We start from the raw sequence: 12,034 nt of genomic DNA on the forward strand, positions 1-12,034 counted from the left end.
GCAGAAATTATTGGTAGCCAGAAAAGTTTAATTGTTTTCGCTGACATGTAAATGAATAAAGACTGAATGGTCGTATGAAGAGTTGTTTGATAAGAATAAATAGAAAATGGCTAAAATTAATCTCAATACCAACTACAGAAATCCTGCCTGGGATTTCCAATACATGAAAGAATGTGTGACAAGTGTAGCAGCTGTGGCTTATCAGTGTTATGCTCTGACTGAAGAGGGCAAACACTGCATACTTTAAAATAATACATTTTGACGAGTACTCTGTGGATAATAAATAACTGAACAATACACTATACAGGCCACAGCCAAATTGCTTCACAATCTTTCAAACAATAAAATAAATACCGTCAAGATATAACAGAATAGAAATTAGTCCCCTTTTCCTGAGAGAGAGGTTTTTATGACTCCTAATACCTCTGGTCCAGGCTGTCTTTGCTCCTCAGGCAATTTTGAGTCTTTGAAAATATTTTTCAGTGTTCATCTGGAGTGAGGGAGCAAACATTCAGCGTCAGAGTTAGAGAATTAACATTAACGTTATCCACTTGCACAAGCAGTCGATATTGACTAGCAGCTATGTACAGTGTGCTAACCTGGAGAAGAGGGGCTATTCACAGACTGATCACTGAGAGTGGGTCAAGGAGGGGCTGAGCAATCGATGTGCTGAGCGCCTCTCTCCATTGAAAAAAAGGAATTGCCTGAAAGGAGTAGCTGGTGTGGCGGCAGGTTACAAGCGGCTCACAGAGGAAGCAGCAACAGTAGGCAGACTAAAGCAGCTTAAATAAGGCACCTTGTATGGATTTTGCCAATGAATGGTAAGAGGGGAATCAGCTGAGCTGTCACATCAAGTGGGCTGACGGCTATCAGCTGATGTGCTGGGATTGTAAACTGAGGCTGCTTGAACTAAGGCTATGCTCAATTTTCTTTTCAGTCCAGGTCTGACTCTGAGGTCTGAGGTCAAACAGAAATTAGTATTACTTCTTTGAGCTAGCCAAAAATAAGTAAATAAATACACAAATGAAATTGTCTAATTTAGTTGCAGTGTGGGTTGGCAATATATTTATTATTTCTTTAGTTGCCACCTTTGTAAAATATTGCTGTAACTCCATTCATAGAGGTTGTATTGAAGGCTGTATCGGGTAATATCTTATTCTACTTATTCCAACTATGAATTTCTGATGGTGTATGTTACAACCCTAAGGGTCATTTGTTTGGGTTGGGGTGTGTTCCTTGATCCTTCTCAGGTAGTGGCCCTTCCCCCCCATGCCTCAGCTGCATGAGTGAGTTGCAGCAGGTGTGCCTGATGTGCCTGGAGGATAAGAAGGCATGGGTTTTTCCACCGCAGGCGGTCTGTTTCACTTTCTACCTGTTGTGATCACACTGCAGACCAACACCCGTGAGCAGACCACCGTCAGCCCAGCAGACAGAGGCAGCACATTCAACCAGTGGGTTGAACACCAGCTTAGATCTTCTGTGAGTCCAGAACAGTGTCTGGTTTTAACCTCCTCAGTGGAGAGAGGACTTTTCAGCGGTTCATTTAGTGTTGAACCTTGCTCCCTCAGTTACTTAACCTGTGTTTATTGTTGCCTTACCTTGTTGGCTCGCTGTCTCCTTTTGAGAGAGTAGTTTTGAGTTGGTTTTCCTTTGTCAATATTGAATAAATACACTTAAGTTTGCACATAACCCTGACTTACTGTCCTCTTTTGCCCGGTTTTATTTCAAAAATTGTTGCTCCTCCTCCCCCTGGACTTACCATCCGAAGGAACGTGACGGTGTATTTGGAGCTTCTGATTAATAATTGTTTGTGTGTGTGTGTTAATCTGTAGTCATTTTCTCTTACCAGAATCTCTGATATAGCTCTGGTTGAATGTAACCCTGCAACTTTTGGACAAACACAGTAGCATTTGTTCTTAATCGGTCTCACCAATTTTACCTTGTGGTTTGGAGCCCACAGTACAGGCTGTCACACACAGAAACACACATCCCTTTGTGTTCCTTTGTTGTTTTTTACTTTCCGTTTCTGTCACTGAGTAATTGTTAGCTTTGCAAGCATCAGAGAAAATTCCCAATTTACACTTTTGTTAAATTGTAACTGTTTTTCTTGGAGTTTATTAGGCCCTTTTGTATAAAATACTGTTGACTTGGAATTGTTATAGAACAAGGGTTTCTGATACCTAGAGATACACCTAGAGATTGGCACTTTGATCTGGAAGCACTGCGCGAATCAAATATTGATGGAGGATAATTCTAATCTCAGTGCCTCATAATTCTAAGATTAGAAACAGTGGTAGATTTGTGTTCACCACTATCCATCTGATAGTCAGTTTTATTTCTACAAAACCGGCCTCAGAGGTAGGGGGGGCCCTTTTGAGCTTGTTGACCTGATATAGGCTTCTGAGTAAGCATGTGAACTCCACATTAAGGACACTGAAAGAGGTTACAGAGCATCGCTTGCCAAGCTATCAGCCAAGGTAGTCCAACCTTGGTAGTCCAGTTTTCAGTTTCACTTTAGTTCTTAGTTCTGTTTAGTTCAAAGTTTGGCTCAGGTTAGAGGGGAAAACCCAGATCCTACAACTCTTTGTTAGTTGGTCTGGTCGGGCTGCCCTTCAATTTTGTTCATTTTTGCTTGCTCATCATCTTCTCACCTTCTCTTCTGTTTTATGTAAAAAGCCTCAGAATAGTAAAATTGATGATAGGCGCCTGATATTATGTTATTAAAGAAAGTGTTTAAAATGATTACTAAAATTATGGTTAAGCAAACTTTGAACACAAAAACTATTGACATTTTCCCTGATCAGAATAATATACAGTTATTCAGATTATTCAGTTTGGTAAGAGTCCTCATATTCTAATGTAAGTAAGTCTTGGATCATAGATGATAATTAATGTTGAACTACTGCTTGAGAATGTTGTAAGCAGTCCTACAATATAAGATTCATCTCAATAGAATTTAGAAGACTTTACAATTACATTTTCCTTAATAAGTTACTGTTTAGTATAAGTTACTGTTCAGGTTTTAAATGTAGTGTGCTTTTGAGAAGTTAAGAATGCTTTCTGCAGCAGCAATGATTAACTTTTGGATGTCATGGTTTAAAGCACCAGGTAAGACACATGCCTTTGGTGTGGGAGACCTGGGTTTGATTCCCACCGTGACACATCCACCAATGTGTGCCTCAGAAAGACACTTAACCCCTAGTTGCTCCAGAGGTGTGCGACTTCAGACATATAGCAATTGTAAGTTGCTTTGGATAAAAGCGTCAGCTATAGTGTAATGTAGTGAACGGAGAAAAGAGGACTCACTGTTTTTTATTTAAATATTATTCAATGTTAAATATTTGGATTACCTGGTTGTGACTTACTAGTATTTTTGTGGCTAATAGAGGCTGATAAAATGGTTTTTAATCAAGTTAATCAATTCACAGTATTTACCCTTTAAATGAATGGGAATTATTCTTTATAGTTTCCCTTGATGGCATTCCTCCAGCACCACTGTGAGGAATCTTGGAGTTATCTTTGATCAGGACATGTCGTTTAAGTCTCACATTAAGCAAATTTCAAGGACCGCCTTTGTTCGCCTACGTAATATTGCGAAAATCAGGAACATCCTGTCTAAAAATTATGCATAAAAAGTAGTCCATGCATTTGTTACTTCTAGGCTGGATTACTGCAATTCCTTATTATCAGGCTGCTCGAAAAAGTCCATTAAGACTCTTCAGCTGATCCAGAATGCTGCAGCATGTTTTCCTGCTCGACACCCTCTGCTACAACTATTGTTACTAGTCCTATTGTTATTATAATCATTAACATTACGATTATTATCATCAACACTACTATAAATCACTAGAAGTCTATAGCAACATCACCTTTACTGTCTGTACCTTAGTGTGTATATTGTGTAGGCTGCCTCCCTCCCCCCTCTCTCTCTCTCTCTCTCTCTCTCTCTCTCTCTCTCTCTCTCTCCCTCTCTCTCCTTCACCCCAACCGGTCGAGGCAGATGGCCGCCCACCCTGAGCCATGGTTCTGCTCGAGGTTTCTGCCTCTTAAAAGGAAGTTTTTCCTTGCCTCTGTCGCCTAGTGCTGCTCTTGGTGGGAACTGTTGGGCTTCTGTAAATAGCATCATAGAGTACGGTCTAGACCTGCTCTTTTATGAAAAGCGCTGTGAGATAACTGTTGTTGTGATTTGGCGCTATATAAATAAAATTGAATTGAAATTGAATTATTTAATATATGACTGAAATAGGACAATATACGAGTGCCTCTTTTGGTTTTTAGAGGAAGATTTATTGAGTTTGCCATCGCATGTGTTAAAGTTAAGAGAAATCTAATCTTTATAGTCATTAGTATTGGCCCTAAGTATTGAAATTATTGTAATGTTTGTATGATTTTCCTCTGATGGCCATGTTGAGTTTGTTTTGGCCTTTTGCAGTGTCTAGGGAGTGTAACTAACCTCATAAGCCTTTTTACCCATTTCACCCATAGGTTTCAGCTATAGTTTTCAGACATCACCAACATGAGATGCAGATGTGGGGTTATGTGGGTTTTTTAGTTGTAAGATTATTCCACAAATAGCTGTGAAACCTGCCATTTTCCTATTAATGCCACTGTGTACAGTGTTACTGCAGCTATGGAGTTTGTTGCTGTGACTGACCAAACACAATAGGGTATGATTTAGTGGTTAGAGGTCCTTCCACATAGCAGAAGCCACAACCATAGCCACGATCATATTATATTGCTCTTGAACTGAATTTGCAGCCAGTTACAGATAACAGGCACCCATTTTTCATCTTCCAGTTTGTAAAGTGATTTGCATCTGAAACTTCACATTCAAAATAAACTGTTATAATGTTATAATCTAAAATGAGGTGATTGATTGGAAGGCCACATCACTTCACCTGGAAAATGCTAACTGAGTAAATTGGCTTCATATTTCTTTATTACACCTCAAAATCATTGTTTTCTCTGTTTTATATTATATGTTATATATCATATTTTGAATGTACCTGTTTCCAGACTTGATAACCACCATGCCTTCTCGGGGAGGACGTAGGTAAATACTGAAATGATCACCTGACTCCTATCTTATCTCTAATTGGTGAAACTGGTGTTGTTACAACTCTCCCCATGTTACAACCATACCCGGTCTCCCCTACTGATCTCTCTGAGTAGTTGGTGACCCGTTTGACCTCTAAGTCACAGCTTGTCGAGATTTGGAAGGTGTGCTGTCTGTTGTTGACTGTTAAGTGCTAAGAGTCTTGCTCAAGGGTACTGAATGTTGGAGCTTGGCTTTATTCCCAGCAGCCTTAATTTAGATGTCATTGTACAATTTCGTGATTGTTTGGCTATACCTTAATCATTCCTAGATACTTAGAGGGTTTTAAATTAACAATGTTCTTTCTGTATTTTGGTAAAAAAGTTGACAGTTGATTCAAATCTAGATGGCTGCTTCTGCCATTCCACAAGAAAACAAACATTTTCTTTGATAATCTATTCATGTATCTATCTTCCTTCTTGTGAGATTATTATGTTTATTTCACACATACCTACAGGTATGAAGACAAAAAGCAGATAAAATCAAACAATGGAGCTGAGGGAATAATTAAACCTGTTGAGCCACTGCCAACAGTTTGTCCCCCTTACTATATTTCAGGAAGTTTTTTGAACAGCATGTTTCCCGTAGTTCCACGTACGGGTTGACAGTCTCTACACTGTGCAGGCTTCCATAATGAAGTTTGTTTCCTAAACCCAGAGGGGACAGTCACAGCAGAAGAAAAAAGGTGAGGTGAAAAGAGAGCTATGACTAGGAACCTGACTGATTTACATGTCTTTTAAAATGCTTATTTGTTGGGACTTTATTGAATAGTTCTTTCAGTGTTGTTGTGTTTTTTGGCAATGGGCTCACTGAGGGAGCAGGTTGTTTGCAGTGGGACCTCTTTTCTCATTATGCAGAAATAATTAACAATGGTGACTTTGCAACGAAGCATGGCTTTGTAAATTTCTGAGTGTGTGAAATAATTGAGGCAACAGATTTTCCCTGATAGTCACTATGTGTGCTTTGACACATCTGCATCGTTGTTGTATAGGCTGTACTGTATCTGCTGTGTGTTTTCTGTGAAATTATTGAATATTGTCTCAGCGTTGTTACCAATGCTTTTGTGGACTGACTAGGGCAATACTAATCATACACTCCTTGACACTGAAGTGGGTAAAAGGAAATCTATTTGTCCACTGGGATCAACACGTTTCTGAAAAACTAATTTATTGTGTTTGATATTTCAGCAGGTTGACTTTGACTTTGATTCTGTTTATCATTACGATGGCAGTTTTTCCCAGGCTTTTTTCAATCATTAATCTTGATTTCAATCATTAATCTTAATCCAAACACTTAAATTCCAAATACTTCCCTTTTCAATATTTGGCTGATTTGTTTATCCTCAGTGAATGAGTAATTAGTGTAAAAACAGTGCAGTAAAATGATTGGATCACCACGGCAGCATACAGTTGGTCAATGTTGTAAAAAATGAATGTGAGCCTGGTGTCATTCTCATTGAACACAGGATGTCTTACACAGCATTGCTGTGTATTGAATAAAGCTCAGCTCAGTGTAAGTGTGAACATTGTATAGCTACAGCAATGCACAGCTGGCACCAAATCTGAAGAAAATCCCTATTGGTCCATAATTGTATCTCTCTGCAATCCCATAGTATCTATGGTCTTTCCCTATAAATTCATCTTTAATTGTGCCTTGTTAAATTACAGCACTATTGGTCCAAACAAGCACATTAAATTGTGATTAGTTTTACTCTTCTTAGATACATTTTAAAGTATTTTCATACAACTCTCATCCACTTCCAATATGGAACTGGACTCCATTCTGGCATCTTGAAATAAACAAGATAAATCTTCTGCTGTACCTGATTGTTTTGACTCACAGTTAACACTGCGTGGAAGCTCCTCTTGTCTAGTGCAGATAAGGTTACCTTGAAGAAGACACACCATTAAAGGTGTGAATACTGGAAAGCAATGAGAGGTTTGTGTTTCTTTTCTCAATCTAGGAGATCTATGTCACACTTAACTTGGATATGAGTCAGGAGCACAAATGGGCCAGATGTCTGTGTCTAATGGGTTCACCCAAATAACAAAATGCTCTCACTCTCTGGCTGTGCTGATAGTTTTTGTTATATTTGGCCTAGTTTTTCAGATCTCTGTATCTGCCACCAGCCAAGATCCACAGGTGAATGAAATGTCACCTGGTCTCACCTCCAGTTCTTAATTTGGAACTATACGCTCTACTGAAGATGTAGTTCTAGGAAAACTAATGCGAGTTATCCAGTGTAGATGTTGACACTGATTCTGATTCTAGTAAATGCTGTTAACTGCCATGGTTGTGCTTCTGCCTGGGGCACTTCAAAGTGTACGTATGAATGTTGATACAATAGACAAGGCAAGGCAAGGTTATTTGTATAGCACATTTCAACAACACAGCAATTCAAATTGCTTTAAATAAAACATAAACGCAACATAGGGGAATATAAAAAGACATTTAGAGTTAAATAGAAAATAAGAACAGTTTAGTTTACCTTGTAAACCTATTTGTTTGAAAAATGACCTCCCATTGTTTGGCTTTTTAACTCAGCTCGAGGCCTAAAAGAGAGATTTGGTGTCTCCCTGTGACCCAAACACAAATACATCATGACATCTACATTCATGAACTACTGACTACTGAACACAGCAAACCATGAATTTAAAATATGTATTAAATTTATTTATTTCAGGACACCACAGCAATAATCACATTTGTAAGTGTAAAGTTTCTCACCACCTAACAATAAACATCCTGTGAGCTTGGACGGAAAAGTGAAGACATAGAAGCAGTAAGGCAATACACTATGTCATTATGTCAGCTGGAGTAGGGCCAAAAATATGAAGTAGTTATTTTGGTTATAATCACTGCTAGACACTCAGTTACTTATAATCTACCCCAGAAGAAAATCTTTGTGATTTTAACATATAAACTAAGCACTCTGAGAGGAAAATAAAGGTATTTTTGAAATGTTTCTCATTGTTATCGTGTCTGGTTTCAGCTTCAAAGATGTGATGACACTGCGTTTACTTAAATTACATTAAAAAAAAATTAAATTTTTAAATTTTAAGTTAGGACCTCAAAAACACTGACAAATCTACTTTTTCAAAATAATGTCTTTTTTTCCGCCAACATTCAGATGCATAATCTCTCTCTGTGGTTCCTCTTCAAGAACTAAAGTGGTGCAAGTCGACCCAAAGAATGTGCTCACAGCAAAATAATAACGTCACAATTACCCATAGCCACGCTGTGGTGAACTAACAAACAATTACAAATGGAGTTTTATGATCAATCAGCCGCATCTGTAACAAAAGACAGAAAATGAGAGGTTTGAGTCTCATATATTTGTTCATCACATAAAAACAAAGCATTACTACTTACTATAGTATAACTATTTCATCTTCGTCTTGCCTGTCAGGTATTTTGGTTTGTAGGTTTTTCTGTCAGTCCCCCTGTTTCTTTTTTGTCTGCTGCATCTGTTGTTCGTGTATAGCTTGTTTCCTGTTAACTCTTGATTATCTCATCTGTTTGTTCCCTCCCTGCTTGTTTGCCTCTGTATTTGTTCAGTCCTGGCCAGATTGTTTTTTCACCTCGTCGTGTGTCTCTGCTAGTCTCCCTGTCTTTTCATGTTTCACTGTTTGCCTTGGATATTATACCTGTTATCCCTACATACAGTGTGATAACTGCTTTCTGTTCGTGGACTTGGTTCGTTACTCGTTTGGATTACCTTTGTTTTTGTGGAGTGCCTGGACTTTATCTGTAAGTTACTCTTTCTGCTTTGCTTAATAAATCTCATCAAAGTCATCCTGCCGATTACATGTTTGCAATTTAGATCCTAAAACCAGTTCCTGTCTGAGCACACAACCTCTTTACCCTAGACGTTAAATTACAGCAGACTCAAAGCTTTCACTGAATACATCTGGTATATGATATTTGTCTAATACCCTCTGAGGACGTGTGTCCCAGTTCTATAAAATATACATTAATGGTAGTCAGGTCAAGAGACTGTCAGTAGCTTCTGTCTGCTCAGCCCACTCACTCCAAAACTCCTAATAAGGGCTTAAAATCTAAAGCTGGGCCAGAATATTGTACTCAGCAACCCTGCTGCCTCCACAGGTGTCCTGTCCAACGCTTCAGTGTGTTCACCTGATATTGGGCAACAACGGTGGGCTTACTTGTGGACTTGTACAGCACATTACAGATACTGAATAAATCCTCAATAGCCCTCTCACTGGACATGGCATAAACAATGACTAAGTGGAGTTGGTTTTTGAGAGAAGCCTAATCGTAAACTTGACTGAGTATTGGGTCTGTGTTCAGGCCAGCTTTTCTTAGTTCTGAAATAAGTATCTGTGTGGGACCTTTTGTGTCAACTGCATCTGCTGTGGTGATTGTCAGTAGCCTCTCTTTTGTGGTGGAGCTTTCATCAACAAAATGCAGTATAATGGAAATATGTCTATGAAGATTCTCAGTCATCCAGGTCATAGTTATCCAACGAAGGTTAAAATCAAGGGCAAATGGAAATAGTTTCACTGCCAGTACGGTCTCGGGTTTCATCCATTTTGATTGTGTAAAAAGAGTCGCCTAATTCCTCAACAATAGGCACTGTCGACGTTTTGCTCATGAGTTCAATTATTTCATTTTGAATGTCATGGATTATGTAAGATGCATTCTTGAGAATAATAGGGGCAATGCCTCTTTTTCAAGGGTGCTCAAACATAAATAAGAATGTCCAAGAATTCTTAAAAGAAAGAATAATCAACTGCCAGATTGCGCCATGCATTACAAAGACTAGAAATACCAAAATGTCAATGATAAAGCCCACATAATATTTGTTGCGAGTCAGCTGATCCATATGCACAAGCGTTGTGATTTCCTGACTAGTCTCAATGCGCATTTGTTTGACTAGCAAGGACCACGCCAAAAAGATGTGCCATTTAAAGTTTTAATGAAGATTCTAAATGTATATATGATACAGGATGGATTATATGGATGTAATGGACGTAAAGGGGAAGGGTATTGGTGGAAGAAGGATGCTGTCTGATAGGCTGGTCTGGGAGGATGTACGGAAGACCAGGCAGAGGAGACTCCGTCTGTCTCAGAAGTGTTTTCATCCGAGCAAGTTAGGGATGAGGGGGAAGCTGAATGGATGAACAGAAGGGAAAGGGAGATTGGGTCAAGAATCTGAGACTATTGAGGGCAGGCCGAGCAGAACAGGTCTAGATAGGCTTGATAGGTGATTAGAGGTGTGGTTGAGGCATGGCCCCCCACCCGAACATAAGTTATCTTAATTTTTCTCTTCAAAGTTTCTCACACACAATATAGTCCTTAGAAGAGGCGTGTCTGTTTAGTCCCTTATCCTTTTGTAAGGCATGTTTCCAGTCTCTGAAGCCTTTTACTGTAAGCATTAAATCCGATGGTGCATGAGCCCTAAACTGTCTACAAGGGAAACAGCATGATGCATTTACTCAAGACAAGGTCTGTTTTGGCACCATGCACTGTAGCAAAAAAATTTGTCTTCCCTGAGAAGATCCAAACTGGAAATCTATCCAGGAGTGTTTGGGTTTATCTACTTCAAAGTCATCTGAAATTACACTGTTGTTTGTTATTATAAAAATGGCAATTATAAAGACAAAGAATATGGTTGAAAAGATGGATTATTACTCGCAGGTAGCAGGGATTGTCTGACCTACAGAGAGAGCTGCAGGGTAGTTAAAAATGGCAGCTCCCCGACACGGTGAGGTTACAACTCACAGCCCAAACAGGAGAACAACAAACGCACATGTGCACATTTTCAGCCGAGGACTGCGGCTTACTTTGGCTAGCCTTCAACTGAACAATCAATCATGATTTCATTTAAATGCTTCAACATGCAGCCGCCCCATTGTTAATGGTTATATAGTTAAATGGATTAAACGAAGCATCGATGCAAAGAATTTGTGTCGAAACGTTCGATTTTATTTTTATTGATTTAATCGATGAGTCGTTTCAGCCCTAAAACTGGTGCGGTTCGTTGGTCGTGTGAAAGCAAACAAACCAACCACAGGATGTTATGCAGTGTAGGGCAAGCTACTTGGAAAATGTAGTGAGCTAAGCTACTAGCTACTTTACATTAAATGTAGCTTCACTACACAGAAGCTACTCCCCAGTGAAATGTAGCCAGCTAAGCTACAGCAACGTGGCAAAAATAGCTTAGTTACATCGAAGCTACTTTGAATTTTTTATATTTTATAGTTAGGTATATATATATATATATATATATATATATATATATATATATATATATATATACACACACACACACACACACACACACACACAGTATAGGCCTAGTTTATATTGAACCAACTTCATTCCACAGTAGCAATAGAAGAAAGACTAAAAACCTGCTCCAAACAGAGTGTGTGTGCAGAGAGAGCTAAATCAGACACACACAAACTCTCCTACTTACTGCCGTATCATTGCAGTTAAATGTATTTCCTCATGCAACAAACGGAGAACCATTATTGTTTGTATAAAGTAACTTAATTATCACATTATTAATTGCTTATACATTTTTTATTGTTTATATGTGAATTAGTGCTCTGGCAACATTGCAACCTAAACAACCTAAACATTCATGGCAATGGGCGAGAAAGAGAGAGAGAGAGATCTCTCATGGAAACAGGTTTCTGCCACTACATATCAAAGTTTCCTCTCACTAGAGGAAGAGGTGTCCAGGCTGGACCCTGATCCTTGTCACAAGAGGTGTTACAACAACTATCACAATAGAAAGTGAACTCTATCGCGTGTGTCTTTATTCCCCTGCAGCAAAGTCGCAGCCTAAGGATCAGTACGTGATGTCACCATCACAGGAAGCACTTCTGCCGGCTGCACATACAGGTCTGTGTGGGCGGTGGCGTCACTTACTGATCCTTCAGTAACGCTTGAGAAAATGTAGCGTGTGTG

General features: G+C 39.0%; 1 protein-coding gene across 1 annotated transcript in view; it reads left to right on the plus strand.

Annotated features, from left to right (window-relative positions):
- The first annotated feature begins 5,656 nt into the window (after positions 1-5,656).
- The window catches only part of LOC119909320, a 46,625-nt gene continuing 40,247 nt past the window's right edge, over positions 5,657-12,034 (plus strand). The window contains 1 exon segment of the mRNA XM_038727505.1: positions 5,657-5,780. The gene's annotated coding sequence lies outside the window, so the exon portion shown is untranslated.

Source organism: Micropterus salmoides, unplaced genomic scaffold (genome assembly GCF_014851395.1).
Source record: "Micropterus salmoides isolate LMB-PRFRI ecotype aquatic unplaced genomic scaffold, ASM1485139v1 Ms_hic_scaffold_18, whole genome shotgun sequence".
Lineage (NCBI taxonomy): Eukaryota > Metazoa > Chordata > Actinopteri > Centrarchiformes > Centrarchidae > Micropterus > Micropterus salmoides.